This window comes from Styela clava, chromosome 5 (assembly GCF_964204865.1).
Source record: "Styela clava chromosome 5, kaStyClav1.hap1.2, whole genome shotgun sequence".
NCBI classification, from domain to species: Eukaryota; Metazoa; Chordata; class Ascidiacea; order Stolidobranchia; family Styelidae; genus Styela; species Styela clava.
This window is the reverse complement of record NC_135254.1, coordinates 17,045,472-17,069,403: the sequence shown is the minus strand read 5'-3', so window position 1 is coordinate 17,069,403 and position 23,932 is coordinate 17,045,472. Positions and strand designations below refer to the sequence as shown.

Below are 23,932 nucleotides of genomic sequence, written 5' to 3'. Positions count from 1 at the left end.
ACGGGACACTTACGCTTTTTATCTCGCCTTGCGGAACACCAAAAAATGAAAGGGTAAAAATGGTGCAATGCGGCCGTTCCCAAAGAGTGCGGCGCACTAGTGCGCCGTGGTGAGTCGCCAAATGCGCCGCGAAAACTAACAGAATTGTGTTAAACATAAATATGATTATATATTTTACATATTGCAAATGTTGTGCATATAAATCAATGAATTCATTTTACCTTTTTATGTCGTTTACTTTCTATTACACGAGTGATTCTTCTAGCATTTCAAAGCAAAACCAGACAGAGACGGAGGAAGAAGAATTGAACTTTTTCCTTTATTCTTCAGGACTACATGGTTGCCAATAGCAGGGGTTGCCAACCCACGGCCCGAGAGCCGCACGCAGCTCTTGCTCCGGTTAAATGCGGCTCAAAAAGTTAATCCGCTTTAGGTCGACGGTGATGTGATATTGAACGGTCGCCACTCGCCAGTTGGGCGACAACTTCGTGATTCCAAGATCTCCATGGCGACCAATTAGTCGTAATTTTGATCCCTTTTCCACGGAACACTCGGAAAACGTTTGATGCTGTAGACCAGCGTTTCCCAAACTGTGTACCGCGGAACACCGGTACACAGTTTGGGAGACGCTGATCTACTGCATCAAACTCTGGTAGAACCATCGAGGACACCTCGATGGGTAGAATACACGATCCGTTGCGAGCTGGATTTGCAGCAGCCAGCGCCCCACAAAATGAACTGAATACGATATTTAATTTTACCATCACGTTCAGATACCACAAGAAAACTAGGACCCAAAATGAAATACGAAGGTTTTTTAAAGGTTCCTTCAGCTATTGATATTTTTTTTAATTGGTACAGGAAATGCAAAACACTTTGCAAACTAGCATTTCGTGCTGATTTTTAGAAAACATGTCACTCAAACATGATGAAAAAAAAAACACTTCAATATATCCTTTTGCAGTAAAATTGTTATCGATATATATTTCGATATAAACGTAAACAAGAATGTATGCAGATTTTGTCACATACTCGTTTTAGGCCCCAGTACATGCAGAGATATTGCAGGTGCCGGTAATCAATGAACCCTAAATTTGAAATCGGGCAAAACGAAGTATTTTTTTTTTATCAATTCCTCGAAAATCATATGCGGTAACTCACCAGTACGGTAACTGTATTCGGGTACCGGGGATATCCTAGCTTCTCCAGGTCGTGTGACAATCACCCATTCTTTATGATCGAGTTTCAGCGTAAATTGACATATATACCAACTAATCCTAGTCACTCCTGTATTACCAGATCTGGTACCGTACTGGCGTAGTCGATCGTTCCCCATAAAAAATATTCCCACTCAACGAACGAGATCCGCCGACGTTCGCAAGGTGCGCTTATTTTAATGACGCCATAGCACACAAACAAACGAATACCATAAAGCTCACAGATATATTTGAAATAAACATAGACCTCGGAAACATGGCGGTGAACTATTTGAAATTAGATTCGAGGGAAGGAGAAAAAATTTCAATGCAATTGTTCAAGTAAACGTTTTTTCATAACGGCAGGAAAAATAATTTTAACATAAAAAAACAAAAAGAACAACAACATAATCACATAACGATCCATATGTGCACACCTTGTCCAACAAGAGAGCTATGCTCAAATATACGAGCACAAAAAGGTAACAGCCACATAACGAAAATTACAACCACTGAAAAATTGAAAGCAATTGGTCCAGTAGTTGAAAATAAAATAAAAACACCAAGAAGAACAACACACCAAAATAATACTAAAATGATCCACAGGTTCATTTTGTATCCAATAACAGAAAGAATCATATGTACATTTCGTGTCCATAAATATGGTTTATAAAATGTAACTTTTTACGTCACACTTACACGGCCCGCCAGTCGACATTGTCAAAATTTTGGCCTGTGGTCCAAAAACCTCGCCCACCCCTGTACTAAACAGTATTGTTCCATTTCGAAATAAAATATTTACACAACTCGACCAATTTTATATACCACCTACCTAAAAAGGCTCCAATTTTTTTTTAATATTTGTTACTAATATTTAAATACACCTTTGCATCAACCAGGCAGTAAAGCATAATGTTAATAACAACACTCTGGTAATTGCCAAGTTACTAGAACATTTAACATTGTTTATTGGAATTTCTCCACAGACAATATTTAAATTTATTTACTATTTCCATCAGAAAGTATAAGTATAAAAGTAATTTATATACATGATAACAGAAAACATTTTACATAAGGCAAAGCTAATCCCCCCTCACCTCAACAATGAGATTAGATATTTCCGTTCAAAGAAAGGGTCCATTCAAAATGATTTGAATGTTGTCTTCAACAATTCAATTGTAATGAATTTTTTGGTGCCTTTTAAGTAGTTTTCCCTTCACAAAATACTTATCACAGAAGGCACATTTAAGCAGCTGTATGTCTGATTCTGAATGTTGCTTAAGATGATTTTTCATTGCAGGAGCACTTGTAAAATTACTTTTGCAGAATAAACAAGGAAAAATAGTATCCTTAGAAGCACTGGAACATCTGGAATTAATTTCTTTTTCAGAATTTATTTCCGTCATTGAAAGATATCTTACACGAGCCATTATCCCATAATCCTTTATTAGTTTTATCTTGCTGAATTTCTATTATTCTAGAAAGGTAAACAGTTAACATATACTAAATTAAAAAATATTTACTATGCTGATAAGCCAAACTAATTTGACAGTTGTAAACTTACCTTCCAAAACAACCACAAAGCGATCTAATATAGACAAGTTCAATTTTGAATTGGTTTCGAAATGAGAATTTGAATCTATATTACCAGCAAAGCACTTTCCACATCCACCACTTTTATATGGTTTTTCATCAATATGGGTCCTAATAGGCTGTGTATAGAGCAAGCGTTCTTGCTGTATTAAAAAATTACCGGTACTCTTACTTACACAGTGAACAAGAAAATTTTTTCTGTCAATATGATCATACATTTGTACAAGTCTTTCTCAAATATGTTTTCCCATATACAGGTATTAAAATATCAATTTAGGAACATACTTTACAATAAGGACTTGCTTTTTAAAACTCAACCCAAAATATAGGATTTCCATTTGCATCCCGGGAAAGGAAGGCCGGTAAGCATGCCACTCCATATCGACTTGGTAGTAGAGGAAGTCAGTTTTAGATTGCGAGTTAAGCAAACAAATTAAGTTGTAAAACATTTTCGAGGGAGCGAGCAAATAACCCCTTGTATGTAATCATTGCCCAGAGTACAGGTGGGAATGTGATGATTAAAAAATTCTACCGTGTTTCCCCGAAAATAAGACTTACCCTGAAAATAAGACCTAATCAGAATTTTTGAAATGATTTTTTGAATAAAAACGTGTTATTCATAAGTGAATGGATATATATTTGCAAATCTGATAATTCTCTACTTTGTAATTTTGTTTTTGATAAATGAACATATAAGACATAAGATAACATTTTTCTCATTTTGGGGATATATTGTTATTACACAAACCCTGGGCATTTATCATATCCCATACGATACGGTACAATAAATATTATTATCGACCGACACTTCATACGGCAACGGTGTATCAATGACATAGGTGTGCCAAGCATCGACATCTTCGTTTGTTTCCGTAATAAAAATCAATCAGCAATATATAGGGGACTTGCACGGGTCACGGTGACTTTGTTTACTGGACGGCAAAAAAACAAAAACGTCCAGCTAGCTCCTGTCAGTTGCAAGTCGGATTATATGTTTCCGTTTTGCTTGACTGTTGAAAATGGTTATTTCGTATTGTGCCGTTGGCTGTGCGTATAGTATAGACAACGAAACGGATGTTCAGTTATATCCCACTGTTTTTAAAAGATCCGGAACGTCGCGCAATGTGGATATCATCTATTGGCAGGACTGCTTGGTGTCAAGTCCAGAAGTCATTTCGCTTGTGTTTCACTGTTTGCGGACAGTACTTCGTTGATGGTGAGTGATAATGTGTCGTTATCAATTTCTTTAAATATTCATAAGCTCCCTCATTTCAATGGAAAGCAGATGACAAACTACTATAATTGGTACGCGTAGGCCTACTTGCAGACTTCACTTGTGTAAGGAATTAATCCTCAATTGTCATTATGTATCGTTTCCCTAGTTAGCAGGTGATCTATTACTAAGTGTGAAAAGTTGAATAGATAACTAAAGTTTAACACCAGTGTTCATGCAAAAAATAACCAGAATTCAATCGAATTTGCTATCTAGGAATACGCTCGCCACTGCATCTCTGATCACCCTGGTAGCTTCACAGGTCCCAATCCCATGCGGGGATCGTTATGTGCGAGAGGATTGCAGCTCTCCTCCCACTGGGGGTGGTTCACACGACCGCTGGTCGGTTACGACATCCCCCATCGTCAAGTTCATGCCATGCTTCAGAAAACAAATAACTGGCTAACTAATCCCGACATAGAATGGTCTTTTGTCATTGGTAAAAAAGATATGCTACCCGGAATCAAATTCATTTACGACTAGTGTTTGTGGTGGGATATGGACATAAATTTCACCACTTGATTGCTAGATTTTATGAAAACTCTACAATTATCACAAAGCTAGTGCAGGATCATGATATCGAATGAATCTGTATTATTTTACATACCGTATATGGATGCGACCATGGAATAGATAGATGGCAAAGTATAAGTTGCAACAAGACCACAGTGGCACAAGGCCTCAGCTTGCGTGACTTGATAATACATCTTCAGTATCCATTTATTGATGCTTATCGTAATGACAAAGTAACTTGTGATTACTGTGGATTGGTGGAGTTAAGTGTCCATTGTGCTTGAACGAAAACAACTTCAGTACGACCCTATCGAGAAATGCTTTTTTGTTTCGGTGGGTCTGGTAGTGAAGGTTTCAGTCTAAAGTTGGACACCGATACTACAACCAAATACAGTTGCAAATAAAATTATATTTGAATAATAAAGCACATCAAAAATGTATTTTTAAAAAACAATTGATTTAATCTGCAGATACCAGGTTTATTATATCGAGGTTGACCACTTCAATGCTAAATGTTTCTTAGTCAAAAGGCACACTTGATTCGCAAAGATTTGTGAAAGCGCACAGTACACAAATTTGTCTAATGTTTTGATTCCATAGGCAGGAGGTTGTGGATCGGTGCTGATCAGGATGGGACATTTTTGCTTATAAATGCATATTACGTGTTTCACATGAATCCATCATGCTCAGATTCGGAACACGTGGGAATTTTCAGTGTGGCATGCATGGGTCAGTTGTAGTCACTAACATCAAGATATCTATAAGCAAGGGTAAGATCACCTGGAAGTAACATTCCATAATTTAGAGTAAAAAATGTATCTGTCTCCACAGCCCTTTAATAAAATGGAAGATATGATGCCTTGAGGGGTAATTTCTATCAAATATTTTACAGTGTTATTGTTCCTCTAGTGAAAATGGGTTCAGGCGGCTTTACACACTAATCATCATTTGACCACAGAGAATGATAATAGAGAATTCACTGGCGGGTTCGAAAGTCGTTCCACATGAGTAAAGAGGTACGGAAGTAGGAAATGTGATGCCTTTCTAACAGAGATGAGCGGAGTCAGAATTTTCAGACTCCGACCTGATCCGAAATCAAAATTCGAATCCGGAGTCCGACTTCGAACAAGGAAAACTATGACTCCTGTTTCGCTCCTGTTGACAAATCTAATTTTGACATATTTTAGTGTTCACTACAGCAGAAACATCAAAAACATGCTGCGTTGATGTATTTTATGTTCATTAAACACACTACAGATACAAACATTTGAAAATATTCATTATTATATTTCCCAAACTCACGTTTGTACATTGTTAGTTTTATTTGGAATTGCTGAAATTTACATTGCTGAAACTAAAACCACATGGGGAGTGACAATGTATTATAGTGTTCACTACAACTGATCTGAACATTGAAAAGTCTGCGGTATTACGTATGCTAGCACGTATATTGTGAGATCAAATGGCACCTATGTATAATCAGGTTGACTGCCAGGCGCCAGCACATCAAAACACTATGAAAACAAAGTACTGAAGTAGCGCCGCATTTATAACTATGTGGCATTCATGCATCATCTGACTATAGTCAGGGATCGTATAAAAAAAATAGTTATAGTCCTTATTTCAGAAATAATTTGGAAGTTTTTTTGAAAATTTGAGTAATTTTAAGCCCCACAGTACCGTGTGATTGAAAAATGCATTTATCCAATTATCGAAAACTATGAAAAAAAGGCAACCAACCAAAACTTTACACATTTTCTAATTCAAATCAAACTGAATATATAGGCGCTGTCTTTCAAACATGACTCAATTTAATGCATATTTGATTACCATATGCTAAAACAATTTTTACCAAATCTTGGGAATAATGGTTTGCTCGAGGCTTGGCCACCCCACAGCCCCATGAATTCAGTGTTCACTACTATCATATTTTAACATTGCATAGAACTAATGCTTCATAGCCACAATTACATTCAAGTATTTAACAATATTCTTCGCCAAAAGCATGTTTCATATGTTTGTTATACAGTTATCAGGTTATATATAGCAGTATAGTGTTCAACATAACAGTGAACAGTCCCGGTTATACGGTACCGGTACGTACGGTGCATTTCTTTGGCACCGGCAATGCACAACAAATTCACGGCACATACAGGCATGCAAGTTTTAGCTACTACCCGGCAACAGCATCCAAATGCCAGAACTCTGTTAAAAATTACATCTCGTTCAAGCTTGTACATCAGTAGTAAACACGGATGGATTCTCCAATGGTATATTAGCCTAACGAGGCAGGATTGTGTTGGATAATTTAAGTCCGTTTAAATTATGCCTGTACGTACATTACTTCTATAGGATATATTATAGATTTAGTTGGGACTCCTAATTGACTCCGGGCAACCGAAAATATTCCCACTCCTGATCCGATCCTGAAAACACTGCCGGAGTCCTGGATCCTGTTCGTGCTCAACACTACTGAGTGTTGATTAATTAAAAGCATCACCGCATTTAGTTTGTCAATTTGCACAATCTCTGTAATTAATTTTTTTTTCACATTGCCTAACCAGCATAGCTTTAGTTCATTACTCAGTAACTTATATGTTATCTTACTTACTGCTAATCATCTGTATTATGGCTACCAACGAGATATATGGAATTGTTGAGTTCCTTTTGGAGGATTTCGATAAAATCGAAGAATTTATTTATTAAAAAGCATCCACACAAGTAAAGTTTCTTATGATGCAGCTATAAAATTAGTGAATAACGTAAGATTCGACAACATTTGAAGGTTTAAATGTTATAAAAACCCTCATGCAAGTCTTTGCCAGGGAGAAAAGAGCTGACCAAGTCATGCTTAAATTCTCTATGCTTACAATTCTCGCCCAAGTTGTTCGCTGGCCATTCTGACATTTTTTTTACAGCCATGTTGGAAAAAAGCTACCACATTCTCCAGCCACTGGATGACAATGTAACATCTGCGAACAGATTGGCAGTTATTAAAAAGGCATGTTCGAGTAAATTGCAGGATACACCCTAAAAAAGGGGTCCGTATATTAAATTTGCAGAATCGGCAAAAGCTGTGGACTCCCGCTGTGTAGAAAAGCCCTCCCAATCAACAATCCCATTACTGCAGTACCCGGAGGGAAAGCTGAAATATTCAACTCAAGCATGCATGATACTATTAGAAGAGGCTTACCAATAAGTAAGACCATAATTCAAATTTGACAAAGATTTCGAAACAGACTACAGCAAATCGAATTTTTACAAAAACTTTAGTGAGTTTTATTGAATAAATAGTAGATGAATTTTTTTTTTTCTGCAATTCTTGTACTGTATATCCCTTAAATCATTTTATTCCCCACTATGTCAATATTAGGCAACAAATATACCTCATACTGTACTCTCCTTCCATTCGCATAGTTATTCTTATGAAGAATAACCATATAGGTTCCATTTCTGCTGTAGCCTATAATTTCCTTTAAATTAAATGCTATTTTTAATAACTACCCTATCTTTTTGGTATTAATTCATGTTCGGTATTTTTACATGTGTTGTCTAAATATATATTTATATCTTTATTGAGCTGTCTATACTATTATCAAAATATGTGTACATTTTTTTGCAACCTAAAGGGTACTTACTGAGATAAAGTGTATTATTACCTATGGTATGCATTTGGTATTACAGCTGATAAGACTTAAACTTCTAATTTAATTCATGAATCGATCCCATTGATTGGTATAGTGTGCAGCCCTGAATACCACGCTTCGCCTGAAATTTTAAATAACAGTGTGAAATTTTGTTTTGCTGTTTCATCAACTGTAAATTTACTTGGTTATTTATGTGTATGCATATGCAGTTTGTGTTGACATGGCATATCCGAGAATTATATCCTTGAAGTGGATACACATAAATTGTTGTTAACCTTGGGTTTTCTGTAAGCCATGTAGGGCATGGCTACTCAACTGGCGGACAGCGGTCCAAATTCGGACCTTTTGACACCCCCATTCGGACCGCGTCTGCTCATTTATTTTGGCAGCACAATTATCGTATTATAGTTTTAGATGATTTTGATACTATTTACATTTTTCACTGAACCAACGACGAAAAAATTGGTTACTTCATACCAATATGTTTCTCGAGTCAGCGATATTTAAAGGTGTCGTAACAATTACATTTTTCGCATCCGACCAGACGCATTTTCACCTATGTTGACTGTCAGGAACGGCTTACGGAGCCTGTACTTTTTGTTTTACATTCTCATTGCCAGCTTTTAGTTGAGGCTTAGGTATAAATCAAATTACGTGATAGTCAGTATTATTACCATGGGCTTTAGTTTGATTTTCGCATGTGCAAATGCAAAACATAGCTCGGATTAGAAGCCTATTGATTTTGGATGGATTATGTCTTATAATTAGCGAGTTATTAATTAATTAGTGATGGGACACACGGTGTCACTATGGAGTAAGACCACTGTTTTGGGGGATCCCCTAACCTTCAATAAGTCTTCGGTTTCTAACCGATATTCTAGTTTTTCATTTGCTCAGTTATCACTATAATTACCATATTATGTTTGATCACTGTTCCATTACTTTTTCTTGAATATTGCAATTTTTCAATCTTCGCAAATTCTCCTCATATGGGCAATTCCAAGCAAATGTTGAATTTCATCAAATTTTTTTAAAAGTATTTTTTATATCAAAAGACATTGGAATTTATTGGACTACATTCATTTCGCCGAAAAAGTTGAAATTTCACCCAGGGTTTGATTGTTTGCCTGAAATGTAGAAATTTTGGTATAATTGACATATTTTGTGATGATTCGCGACACAAAGTGTTTGATTGTGTGCTATATTTTATATCCACTAAGTAGTAAGTCTTGTATGTAACTTTGTTCAAACTCCATAAAGCAACTGATCGGACAATGAAACAAAACATGTAGCTAAAAATGTAAAAATATACTGCATCAACAACATGCAAAATTTCTGGAATTGTCCTATAGTCATTTTAGTCCGGCAGATAAGGGGACCTTTTTGGCCCAAGTTTGATTTCAGACATAAAGTTTTTTTTATCTGTGATTATTCATCTTGGGGTCATTGCCCATCATTTCTACATGGGTGTGGAGTTTGCAGCCTTGAGCAATTTTTTTTACGGCTCGATATTTGTAACAGTGTTTTTCGTCAAACCTGTGCATCATAATGACGCACAACCTGAACCATAACCTGTTGCAATACTATGTTCAGGTTGTGCGCAATCTTGGTGCACAAACTACGCAAGCACCAAATTTACTAGGAAATAAAATCAATAACTTTTAGGTATTTGTTGAGCCCAGCTTTGGGTCGCGACCCATATACAGTATATGAAAATACTGTCGAAACATACGCGTAAAATAAAGAGTACTATTTCAAAATACTCGTTTTTGTTGTAATTAACAATACAAGCCTGGTAATGCAGTCGCCAGTGGTTCAAGTGGATATACACCCGGTGGAGAACAGTCAATTATTTGTTAGCGAGAATTGTTATGCAGCGGGATGATCACGACGACGCAGTGAAAGATAATGATATCACAAGAATGAGAAAATTGCTACATTTTATAGTATATCCCTGGGAAAAAATGTAGTTCATTCTTATGTTCCATGCCAATGCTTTTCAAACTACCAAAGACTCTCAACACTTTTACTTCTTCTCTTCTATAAAAAAACATTATATTATTATGTATATGTTATTATATATTCGCATTTCCATCTGTTTGTTCGTGCTCCCAGATAACCGATCAGCGGCCTCCAAGGAGGACGGGGTCCCCTATTAAGAAACCCTGTCATAAGCTAAAAAAGGCGACCATGCTTCTCTTGCCTGTTGTCATGCTGTCCCTGGAATTCAGCTACAACAAAAATTTCATGAAAACGGAGTTTTAAATTTTATGACTTTATTAATATTCTCAACAATGAATGATATACGGGTGGTAAAATGCCAAGTTATTCCAACAACATGATCATGTTTTCGCAATTTACAACCAATATTTTGTATGTAACTTTGTTTGACAGAGCCCTAACTACAAATATCAAAAATGTGAGGCCAAAAAAGTCACACTACAACATTGTCAAATGTGCTGGATTTACGATAGATAACAGGTTAACCAAAAAGAATTAAAAAATGAAAAATGGTAAATTAAAGATCAATTCAGCAATATCTACTTGGTGACATTGCATCTGTTGATGATTTTATGTGTTTGTTTCGGAAGTTTAATAACAGAATTAATTGTGGTTGTTGGGGATGTTTTAAAAAAAGGTTGCATGGAAAAAAGGTTTCACAAAATGTCAAGGTTTGATAGTAGTAGAGAAGTAGAAAAATACTCCCATGTTTTTTTTTCTCATTTGATAACCACGCCACAGAACTTCCCCGATAAGTATACGCAGCAATTGCGAGAAGCAGAAATGCCAAGATGGGATTTCATCGCATTGCAAACCAATATTAGCAATTCTTATATATATTCGCGCAATACCATCTGAACAGCGTGGAAAAGATTATACCCATCTACACACTTTAAGAACTATGTCAGATGAGCGTCATATTATCGAATATCAGTAAAGGAATAATGCAATGGGAAAGACATATGAGGCGGAACTTTCAGTAGTATGCAATCAAATAATCTTATTGTAGAATATAACTTTAAAAACATTTCGTCACGCCAACTGCAGTCCGAAACTTTTTTTCTCAGGCTGAGCGCAGATACCAATTGGCACTTATGTAAACTGGTAAGACTGTAAGAGGCACGCGATGGATCAGATACTAAGAGTATCCATCCCCCAGCTGTCATTTGAGCGGGTACTGCTGTTTTTATTGCAGATGTTACTGATCTTTTTGTATTAAAGATTTACTGGCATCACCGATTTAAGGATGTTGGAAACCAACACGCAATATTACAAAACTTATTTCCAACACGCGGTTTGAATGAATGAAAGGGCTGAAACTAATATTCTTTAGAACAGCATACAAATTCTATGGAATGGAATCATACACAAAAACTCGTCAAAAACCTATAGCTCAATAATCAAGTGGAATTTGATGCATGTGCGCAAAAATGTGCGCGTTACTACGTACAACCGAAGCACGCAGGAAAATGTGTGTGATGTACTAGTATTCAAAACGTTTGACTCAACCATGTTGGCATAACAGGTACACATCTCGGTTTCGCATACGCATACTTTCTATGTCCACAAGGATATATTAATTTTGCCAAAATCAATGTAGCTCTGAAAGGTTGCGGTTCTCCCAAAAGAAAACACGTTACACATCTTTAGATACCAGTGGATGGTTTTACATGGCCTGGTTCGGAGTGAAAGACGAGGTCAAATATTCCAATCCAATTCAACTAATAAAATATTTCCCAAGTCCCTAAGCTTAAACTAGGAAAACGAAATGCGCGCGGCGACGCAAATGTAGTTTGAAGAGCGCAATAGAAAGTGGCTAGATACTGTCGATGGATCTTGGCTTGTATTAGCGAAATAAACTACCATTTATTCTACTAAAATTGAATTTCTGACATTGTAAGGAGATTCAATGTTACTATGTATGCAAAACTAAACCATGTAGTTATGAAATAATTGTTTTTAACAAAAGGGCGCTCCTGAAGTATTCTCACCAAGATGGCGCACAACCTGAATATTGTATGCTTACCAGGTGGGGGTTCAGGATGTGCGTCATCTTGGACCGAATACTTTAAATCCACTTAAAAAAAATTGCTCAACATTATATACTCCACACCCACCTGGGTATCATTATATATGTCATATACATTATATCTAAACAATAAAAAAAACTTTATGTCCCAAAACAATGTTAAGGCCCGATTCTGCCGGACTATTTGGGATGGCCCATATACTTAACCTGACCAATTTTATACCTCATTTTGATTATCACATTCTTGATAATGATTGAAAACATCTTGAACGTCCAATTTGAATCAACTCTTTGAATCAACCCAACTATATTAGGTTCAGGATGGATTTATATTATATGTTCTATTTTTATACACTCCATGTAATTATTTGTATCCCTAGTACACATTCCAAAATTTATTATCTCAACCTCACTTTGTATGTTATTGCTACGAACCATTGACAAGGACCCCAACAGCAATTTTCTGACTCGTACACTTCTTCATCAATGGGTTCACCTTTTATTAAGAAAACAAATTTCTCAGCTTAACATATAGTTCAAGTAGGCTTGCACGTAATTGACAAAAATCAATTCCGTAATGACGGCCAAATCGATTACGTAATGACCCCGTAATTGCGATATTTTTTTCACACATTTAAACCTATCATAACAACCAATTTAATCCACTTCTATTCCGAATGGGACATCGAAGTTTGGTTTTTATATTCCCGGCAGTACTACACGTCGGCGACAGATGTTAAAGACAAATATCAAGGAGTGAATTCAAAATAATTTTATTCTGATTTTGATCTTTTGTATTAGCTTTGATTTTTTTTTTAACCACTTTATCACCAAATTTTATGCGATCAAATTTATCATTACCAACACTGGTAAGATATTTAAGAAACGATAGTTCACTCTTTTAAAATCACTTTCGTATTAAATAAAAATTCCGGGTTGCTAATTTATTTATCAACTACAAGCGTATTCTCTCGTTTGATTATACTTTCGCATGCCTCGCGACGAAGACTTGTTATTTCACCGTTTTTTACAATATCCGACTTTACTACATAGTTAGCATTTTATAATAATTATTGATGCCGACTTATTGACGATATTCCGAATTCCATGCTTCATTTTACATTAAATCATTTCGCGGCCTAAAAGTTATAACATTATTTGCGATAAATTTAGATCAAATATTACTTATATGACATGCCTTCTCCGAAAATACAAAGTTATATCGCAAAACAATGCATTTTGTGTCATTTATTTTGCACTTATGAAAATATTAATTTATTTTTCTAACTCAAGTCGACAATCCTATTTGCCAAGATTGACACAAGTTTGGTTGAGTGCCGGTGTATTCGAGTCGACGATAAATCAAAATAAGTTGCCGCATTTGGTAAAGACAGGTAATCATATTTGGCCGACATATTGCGAGGCATTGTGAAAAACATATTGAGCAAGGCCAAGTCCGGACAGATATACAACGATAAAATCGGTAACAGAACATCAAGATTTTGTAATAGAAAATGGATCTCGCGCAGAATAAACACGGGAAATCCCGTCGTATTGTTGTTTCTCTGCCGTCTCAATCGCTTCACCGATGCCAAAAATACTAAGTTGCGTTGGTTCATTACGCAATTTCTCTTCCGTCTTTAAATTGCTGTTTGATAAGTGCGACGAATAATTACGACTTTACGTAAATCGTAACTTCGCTTCCGTAACTCGAAATAATTCCGTAAATTACGTGCAAGCCTAAGTTCAAGTTATGATAATAAATATGAATATATATTATATGCCCCAAGAATATGGGGAGGCAATCAGTATTTCACATTATCAAGTTCAACATTTTACAGTTACGCATAATACTTTTCTTGCCTACACATTGTCTGAAATGAAAAAATTTCCACCATATCTGAATAGCTTCAAAATTTCAGTATTTGTTAGTGTATTTGATATCTTTCTTTTTTGCTCAAGTTGCTAAATCTTTTGATCATGTATTTTCAAGATTGACCTAACCTCCTCAACTCCCTCTATGGCTCCTTGCAACCCCCAAGCACATATCCATCTATTTGTAATCAGCTGATATTTTGATTTAAAAAAAAACAATTTATTTAATAGTAGAACAGTATCTGGTAGATAGTCTTCTGTAATAGAAAAAAAAAAAAACAGTGGATAAGGGAAGGAACCCCAGATCTATACCAATCCTATAATACAGTAATACTCAACCGAATCGGGTACAAAGCCCTATGATTTTATAAACGAACCTCAAAATGTCTTGTAGAAACCCAGATAACTCTCCAACAGTTAGCGCCCCCCAGTCTATACATCTATACCGAATAACTTTGCTTTTATTGCTGCAATGCTTGTTTTTCTGGTTGACGAATAATAAACTCTATGTCTGATACCACAAATGCTTGATTTGCTTCTCGAAACTGTCGTCCCCTCTTCACAAAAGTTGAAATAACGGATTCCTATTCTAGTACGATTAGAATTATATCGGTACTGGAAAATAGATTAGAGCCAATTTGCCAAGAATACTGTGGTATCTGGGTATGGGCCTGAAAGCAAAATAGCCAGATACTGTACGGAAAATGAGATAATAATCAACAAACATGCCCCATTACGACCTTTATCACGCAAAGAAAACAAACTTTCTTATAAACCTTGGATCACCAGGGGAATTCGTAAGTCCATTAAACACAAAAATATTATGTTTAAAAAAAAGTTTCTAAAGGGCAATGCAGTCCAACGTAGCTACTTCAAAAAGTATAAAAATATGTTAACACATTTGCTGAGGAGATCTAAGCAGATGTACTACCATAGTGTCCTGGAAAGCAATCGAGGTGATATTAAACGCACATGGCAAACCATTAACGACATTATTAAGATCAAGTCCATAGATAATACATCCATCTCAGAATTGGAACTCGAAAACGGTACTTCAGTGACCGACCCAGTTACGATTGCCAGTGTTTTTAATAAATACTTCTCGACAATCGGAAAGAATCTTGCAGATAAAATCCCACATATCTCAAAATCATTCGCCGACTTCTTGGGTGCTCCAATGCAAAACTCCTTTTTTCTCGAACCCACTTCTTCCACGGAGATTATCCAAATAATTTTAAATCTGAAAAAGAGTAAAGCAGTTAGGCCCGATGGTGTTCCATCCCACTTTCTAGGAACAGTTGCCGATATAATATCACCTACACTAACCCACTTTTTTAATTCAGCCTTTACATTAGGCATTTTCCCTTCTTCTTTAAAGATTGCTAGAGTGGTTCCCATATTTAAAAGTGGTAAAAAAAATGATCCATCAAATTACAGGCCCATTTCCATTCTACCCTCTATAGGTATAATTTTAGAAAAATTATTATATAAGAGAATCCTTAAATTTTGTACAAATTTCAACCTAATTAACAAATGTCAATTTGGCTTTCAAACTAATACTTCCACCAGTCACGCTATTCTTGATTTAACCTCTTTCATTTTCGATAAACTGGACAAAGGAGAATTTGTCTGTTGTATCTTTCTCGATTTGAAGAAAGCTTTTGATACCGTCAATCATAGAATTCTATCCCATAAGCTTAGACATTATGGTTTCCGAGGTGCTGCAGGCAATCTATTATTTAATTACCTGTCCGGTCGTTCGCAATTTGTGGAGGTGGATTCTCACAGGTCTCCAGTGTTCCCCATCTATTGCGGAATTCCTCAAGGTAGTGTACTAGGACCACTTGGATTCTTGATCGCAATTAATGACTTCTCTAACAGTTCAAATTTTCTGACCAAACTCTTTGCCGACGATGCGTGCCTACTTCACAGTGCAAAAGACTTAACTTCGCTCCAAACCAAAGTGAACACTGAAATAAACAAAGTTCATGATTGGATGATTTGTAATAAGTTCACAGTGAATGTTGATAAATCGAAGGTGATGATATTCTGTCCCAAAACTCGCACTAGACTTGCCAACTTTACTGTTAAAATTAATGGTATTTCGCTTGAAGTTGTCCCTTCTCATAAATATCTCGGACTCCATATTGACAGTCATCTAAAATGGAACACTCATATCACTGAAATCCATAAGAAACTGTCAAGATCTGTGGGAATTCTGGGCAAGCTTCGGCATTACGTCCATGATATTAACCTGCGAACCGTATATTTTGCCATATTCCAGTCACACATCCAATATGCCATAGCTGCATGGGGCTCTGCTACCCAGACAAATTTGCGTAAATTAGAGGTTCTCCAGAATAGGGCCGTTAGAGTTCTTTCTAGGGCGCCTTTTCGTTCTAACATAAACACCCTATACCATAAGACCAAGGTGTTAAAACTATCCGACATCCACAAACTAGAAATCTCTAAAGTAATGCATCTATTTCACAACCACCAGTTGCCTGCAGCTTTTGACGATTATTTTGTTAAGCTTAGTAACGCACATGAACATAATACACGCTCTTCGACAAGATCCAATTTATTTGTACCCCGCTTTTCAACGGGCAAAACTCAGAACTCCTTGAAATATAAAGGCGTTATAACCTGGAATAGTATTCCCAATGGTTTGCGTGACTCCACCTATGCCACATTCAAAGTAAAGTATAAAAAATTGTTACTTTCTTCTTACCCGTCTCCTGCCAGCACCTTGATTTGATGTGCTATCAGCATTTGCCTTGCCATTGTTAGTTCAATACTTGTTCAGATCCACAGCCTATAAAAGTGTCCCCCAGAACCTGGATCAAGGCTGTTGTGAAGGATCCGATTTTAGTGATTCTCTTCCATAATCCCCACAGTTTTGCCCTTCGCTGTATATGCAAAAATGTACCCAGTAATTGATTACCTCACTAAACCTTAAAGGGTGAGATTATGCCTACCTAAGGATATAATCGAATAATTCATGGGTCATATTTTGTTCTGGTTTCTATGATAAGGGTCTTTTTGATTTAGTGATCCTGCTCTCTGAATTAATATTGATTTATTTATATTAATTGTTATTTGGTTCTTAAAAACTAGTGTCTCTATATTTTATATTCTAATTGTGTTGTCTGGTATTTTCAACTTTTTGCATTTCTTAGTTCACAACATAGAATTGAATGATGTATTTACCTGTTAATTTTCCATTTCTCTGTTTACATGAATTGGATTGTATTTTCATCCAATACCAATTCCTTCCTCAAATTTTCCAATGACTCCACCCCAATGACTCCAGTTCTGGAAACCATACCACAGTGCCAATACTTTCTTGAACTTGCTCCCATATTTAAGATAATTGTAACCATCAAGATGTGCTTATATTTCAAAATATATTTCCTAATAACTAACTGCCTTAATTACGTATCCCGGCGTACATGGCCACTATCATACCGCGCGGCCTCAAAAGCAATATTCTTGTAGGGTTCCACGACGCTGACTGTGGTCGGACTGCTGTTATATTACTATACTGTTGCCCATGATTACCATGGTTGTGCCTGGAGTCTCTTTTTTTGTTACGGTTTTGGATTTTCTTGGACATTCTTTCCTTCACTGCTTAAATGTGTTCGATTTATTCTATTCTACTTGTATCAAAGTTAGACATTTATCACAGGTGTCGCTGCTAGATAACCAACATTGGTTTTTTCGCGTCACCCTTCACCATGAAATGCCTTTATTTATGTTTTCTCTAATTTTTGTTCGCATTACGTGTATGTTTCATTTTGGTGAAAAATAAACGACTGACTGACTGACTGACTGATACAATACCTGAATATGGTGAACGTACATTTGAACCCATACATTTGCACCCGTATATCTGTGGGTTCAATCTATATGAGGGTGCTAAAATCCATGAGTTAGGGTTAGTATGGGTTCAAACGTTCGGCCTAAATATTTGGTGGCAAAAGGGAAAGCTGAGAAGTCCATACCTCATTACTCGTGCGGAACCTATGACGTCACACAGAGTGGCATCTCTTTGTTGACCCTCTATAATTTGACAGTACCAAGTTTGTGTATCAGATCAGTAATAGATTACCTGCTAACTAATGAAACAATCAGACAACACCTTCTGACCATTATTGAAGATTTCTTTCAATTCAAAACGCAAATATGCCTACCAATGTCGGGGGTGGGTGGTCGTACGATTACCATTCTATGTCGGGATTAGTTAGCCAGTTATTTGTTTTCAGAAGCATGGACTTCATGGTGGGAGATGTCGTAACTGACCAGCGGTCGTGTGAACCACCCTCAGTGGGACGAGAGCAGCAATCCTCTCGCACATAACTATCTCTGTATGGGATTGGAACCTGTGAAACTACCAGGGTGATAAGATAAGTTTTATTTCGACTCCATAATCAATGATAATCGACTCCATTTTTGCATGAGCACTGGCGTTAAACTTTAGTTATTTAATCAACTTTTCACACTTGGTGATACATTACATGCTAGCTAAGGAAACAATACCGGTACCTTATAGCAATTGATGATTAATTTCTTACACAAGTCAAGTCTGCAAGTAGGCCTACGCCTACCAATAACAGTAGTTTGTCATCTGCTTTCCAATGAAATGAGGGAGCTCATGAATATTTAAAGAAATTGATAACGGCACATCATCACTCACCATCAACGAAGTGCTGTCCGCAAACAGTGAAACACAAGCGAGATGACTTCTGGACTTGACACCAAGCAGTCCTGCCAATAGATGATATCCACATTGTGCGACGTTCCGGATCTTTTGAAAACAGTGGAATGTAACTTAAGATTCATTTCGTTGTCTATACCAGGGGTTCTCAAACTTTTTGTGTTGCGGAGCCCTTGAAAAAGTTGACTATTATTCACGGAGCCCAAAAATAAATGTTAAAATTGTTACTTTCCGAATAATATTCCTGAGTAAGTCAAAAGTACTGTACTTATTTTAAATGCTTAACCTCTTTTAATAGGGTTAATACAAGTCATAAATGAATCTAAATGTAAAAGATGAATTATATATACTAAAGCTGTAAACTTGATACTTGACAAACATATTGATAAATTAGGGGTCGGATCTTTTACCTTTAGATATTTTTGAAAGACTTAAAAGGCCGCTAATAACGTACTCGATTGCATTTTGTTACGATCGCCGATTGTTTTCGTCAGCATGGCGATGTTTATTCTCCCTAAATCAAAAATTTTCCTCGACATATACATGTATGATGTATTGTTCCACAATGACGACGAGTATTGCTTTTTTGTTCTCGTGGGGAATTATGAGTTCAATGTGAAAAACATGTTACCATATTATAGTCACCGGAGACGAAATGCTAAAAATAATAAATAATAAAAGGTAAATCCGCAACTCAAATTTCTTGATTGAAAAGCGGCATACTGAAATATTAAAACTAAAACTTAAAATGGGAGATAACACTATAAGTTTTGTTTCAGCAGACTCACGTCAGATTAAAAACACGTTCATAGACATTGTGAATCAAAAATTTGGTGTTATGTTGGGTTTTCTTTGGTTATTCGTCGTAGTAACTGCGAAACCGAAACACAGTCAATTGTGCGCGCGATGTACCTATTTTTCCATTCTGAAACTACCGACGGAGCCGCATGCAATGAAATAAATTTCAATCTTTCGTATTTTGCCCCGACCTCTTGTTTTTTAAACGGCGACATCTTGCTCGTGAGTGCGAAAGAACAAAATCAAGCTTGACAAATCCCAAGATCGCAAAAATACGACTGCAATTTATGTATAGTTGGCAGTTTTTCGCGTATTTTATGTTATTTCAGAATAGTAGTCTTTCATTTCAGTAATCCTAATAGTAAAATTAGCCAATTCAGTATTTTAAAAAGTAATCGAATAGCTCGCGGAGCCCCTGGGTTTCTCTCACGGAGCCCTGGGGCTCCGTACGGAGCACTTTGAGAACCTATGGTCTATGATAGACTCTATACTATACGTACAGCCAACGGAACAATACGAAATAACCATTTTTTTTTTTATTGGTTCACCCAATGAGTGATTTTAATAAATATGCAAAAAATGAATAAATGTACAAATTAAAATAAGTCCATATTCCATTGAATTCATAATCCATATGTTGAAATTGATTTTCATAGTTTTTTCAGTTTGTTTCATCAGTGATCATTAGTCATAATAATATAAAGTTATTTTAATAATTGTTATGATATACCGTAATACAATAAAAAAGAAAAAAAAAACAAAATTAGCAACTATGTAATAAAACTTATCATTAACCTACGTAATTGCTTCACATAAATTCTGTAATTCCTTTTCAAAGGGTTTGTTTACTCTGGAACTTTCTATACTTTTTCTATGCATTAAGGCCATTTTTATCTGTTTTTTAAGAAGTGTTATGTCAGGTGTCTTATTTTCAAATATGACAGAATTTCTCATAATCCAAATTGTATATCGAACTATTGATATTAAAAGAATAATTGCATTTAAATCTACACTACTTTTTTTGCCAAACTACATAAATCTACATTTGCCAAAAGTGTCATAGAACGCTGTTTTTCACACGGACTAAATTTGTGATTATGATGTCATAATTGATTTATCGTAATTGCTCTTGGTATTACCTGTCTGCGTGCTTGTCATTCATTCTTTTTTTTTTTTATAGATAAAAGATTCTTTTGTTTGAAGTATCTAGCGTTAAGCCGAGAAGTCACACACATAATACAAATAATAAAAAAAAAGACAACGATGGGCACTCGGCGACCCCAGAAATATTTAAGGCGACCCCACTTGGGGTCGCGACCCACACTTCGGTGACCACTGCAGTCTATATATGTATGTATGTATGTTTATTCGTCTCGTAATAGTGATAAAAAATAAATGAACGATTATTATTATGTAAGACGAGATGCATGCACAAGACCGTACCGGCCTAAAACACATATGTGCGGCATGCACCCTTTTAACAAATATAAAACAAAAAACATTAGATTAAATATGTATAGTATGTTCCCTTATATAGACAGTTGTGCAAGGTGGGGCAATGGGTCGTTTGGTGTGGTGAAAGTGGTAAGGGTGGAGTATACAAAACTGTTTATACAGGGGAGTTTATAAGACAAGACAATATATATAAATAGAGACAACACAACACCAAATAAACATATACATAACAATGAAATCAAAATTTAGGCGCAAATACAGCGCCTTAGAGTGGTGAGACTATATAGTATGAATGGGCGAAGCATAAGAGATAAACTTGCGGTTCTTATGCCTACATGGCGTCACTCAAGGGCGCTAGTAGAGTCTTTGATAGAATATATCTATTTCAGCAAAAATGTGAACCATACAGATTCTGTTGTAATACTTCAGTTCGAGTGTCAAATTCTTAGGTATTCATGTTTTATTTCCAAAATTGAAGCCGAATGTGGTAAGAATTAAAGGAAAAATAAACTTGAAGAAAAGCATTTCAACAAAGCCTGTCATGATTGCATTTTTGCCAGAAGAAAATAAATGTATAAAAGTACTATTTAATTAAGGCTAATATTTTATAAAAAGAAGCATTGTTTCCATGTCATGGATTGCCCTAATTGTATTAGGATCACAATAGAGTAATATAGTTTCATGGGGGAAGGAAGGGAGGAATATATTTGATTTTGTGCTATGAACTATATGAGAAAGAAAGGGCCCAGCATGCTACTTTGACAAAGAGAACTGTTTCTATTGATGGCTGAATTCAAATTTGATGTAATCGTAATTTATTATCTTTAACCTAATTTGCTGTTTCTATTGTCTTTGTCTAACTAAGCATGATAATAAGATTAAAAGGGTGAGTTAAAATATTAATTCAGTTCATTGTTTCATATTGCATCCTGCTGAGGTAGCCTGCGGAGTTTGAAGTCGCCATCTCCTCAGTGGTGATTTGCTATCCTTCGGAGTTTCCTGTTGGTGCTTTCAGTCCAAATAGTCTCTAGTAGCCCATTTTAGTAAGCGAATTCCCTAGAAAAAATAAACTCCGAAACAGTAATATGTTCAAAACAAAGATTTTGGTTAATACGATGATAACAAATGTTGCAAAGTTTGGAACGAAATTCTGAGTTTGATTTTTCTAAGCCATTAGGTAGGGAATTTCTTTTGGTCCACATACTGCAATGGATTCTTGTGAGATACTTTTAGCAACAGTATATATCAGTGCTCTTCAACCCTTTTGTTATTGCGGAACCCCTGATATCACTTTTTCGTTTTTTATGGAACCCCAAATACCAAAAATAAAACACGAAATACTCGTAACACGAAATATTTGTAATTCAAATATTTCTACTTCAACAACAAAACAGAAAGAAGGTAACAAGCGTGAAATTCAATGACCAGGTTGTTCTTGCATTTCCTTTGCAATATTCTTGAATCGTGGCTCCACGACCCTCAAAGCAATTATCATACTCATGTCTACACTCTTTAAACAACCTTTTTTTTTGTTTTTAATAGTTATTAAAGCAGAAAATGCTGATTTACACAAATAGGTATTGGGACATTGGCACAAAAGTTTTAATGCTTCCTTTGCAATTACTGTATTCTCTTTCTGAGGAGAAATCCAAAAATATTCCTTCACAGGTTTATCGAAGGTTTCTTCCAAATTGATATTACGGATATCTAGGACTCCTTCTTGCTGTTGCGCACTTAGAAATTCATCCAAAAACGAAAAAGAAGAATTTTTTGCAACTTTACAGCAGTCAATTTTCCCTTTACGTGGAACCCCTAAGGAACCCTATAAACTCACGGAACCCCACTACATGTGTTGCGGAACCCTAGGGCAGGGCTACTCAACTACTTTCACCAAAGGTCCGTTTACAAAACTTTAAAATTACTGGGGTCCGGACATTTCAGAAAATTTATTTCATTAAATAAACGAAACTTCAAATATATACATTAATAATTAAATACAAGAGCAATGAATGAATCAAATATTTGGATACACATGTCGCACATCGATACCAGTACGGCAATGGGTGGATGTTTCCCCCGAGCATCGTTTTCCTTGTTTATTCCGTAACAATGATCAATCAGCAAATTGTCAACGATGATGTAACAATTAATTTTTTTGAAGCCGCTCAGACCATTGATACCTTAACATTTTAAAAAGCGGTCGATCGGTAATAGATGAATTTATTTATATTTTCCGTATAAGAGCGCTTACTAAATACTCATTCGCGACATGAATGAGTAGCATTGCGAAGAACAAATTTTATTAGGTGTTTATCGCGAATCGCAATACTTATGAACCTTAATTTAATTTAAAACTCAATTATCCTGACTGGGTTCGAACGCGATCGTCGCAAGATGGTTAGATTAGCGATAACAAACGTGCTCCAAACATGTAGAAGCTCGCGGTAGCGCATCGTGTCAAGAGTTAAAAATACGCTCGCCATCGCACCTCTTGACTACCCTGCGCGGGTTACCTAATCCCATACCCGACATAGGCTGCTAACCGGACGAGAGGCCGTGGTTCGCTACATAATCGGTTATCGGCGTCTCCCTCCCCCGGGATAAATCCAGTCCAAAAAAATAGTATGTTCATTTTATTTCTCATTTGATTAAATAGGAAATCAAAGCTAAATATGCCGACTGGAGTTGGTTTAAAGCCAACACACCACGTCAAGGTCTCCAGTCTAGGTGTTGGATTCTCTTTACAGGAGAATCCCCAAATCAGATAGGCAGTGATCGCTGAATTGGGGCAAGAGACTGATTTGAAGGCCTATTTGTTTTGGGAACTTCTGCCGC

General features: G+C 36.1%; 1 long non-coding RNA gene across 2 annotated transcripts; it reads right to left on the bottom strand.

Moving 5' to 3' along the window:
• Positions 1-12,563: 12,563 nt before the first annotated feature.
• Positions 12,564-17,957, bottom strand: LOC144422989 (uncharacterized). Of its 2 annotated transcripts, XR_013475516.1 has the most exons (4): positions 17,338-17,957; positions 16,859-17,036; positions 15,875-16,097; positions 12,567-15,367 (listed from the first exon to the last, which is right to left on the bottom strand). It is a non-coding gene; the product is annotated as an uncharacterized LOC144422989 (long non-coding RNA). The 2 variants fall into 2 exon arrangements; XR_013475515.1 differs by having other exon boundaries at positions 12,564-15,367; positions 16,859-17,957.
• Between the last annotated feature and the right edge of the window lie 5,975 nt (positions 17,958-23,932).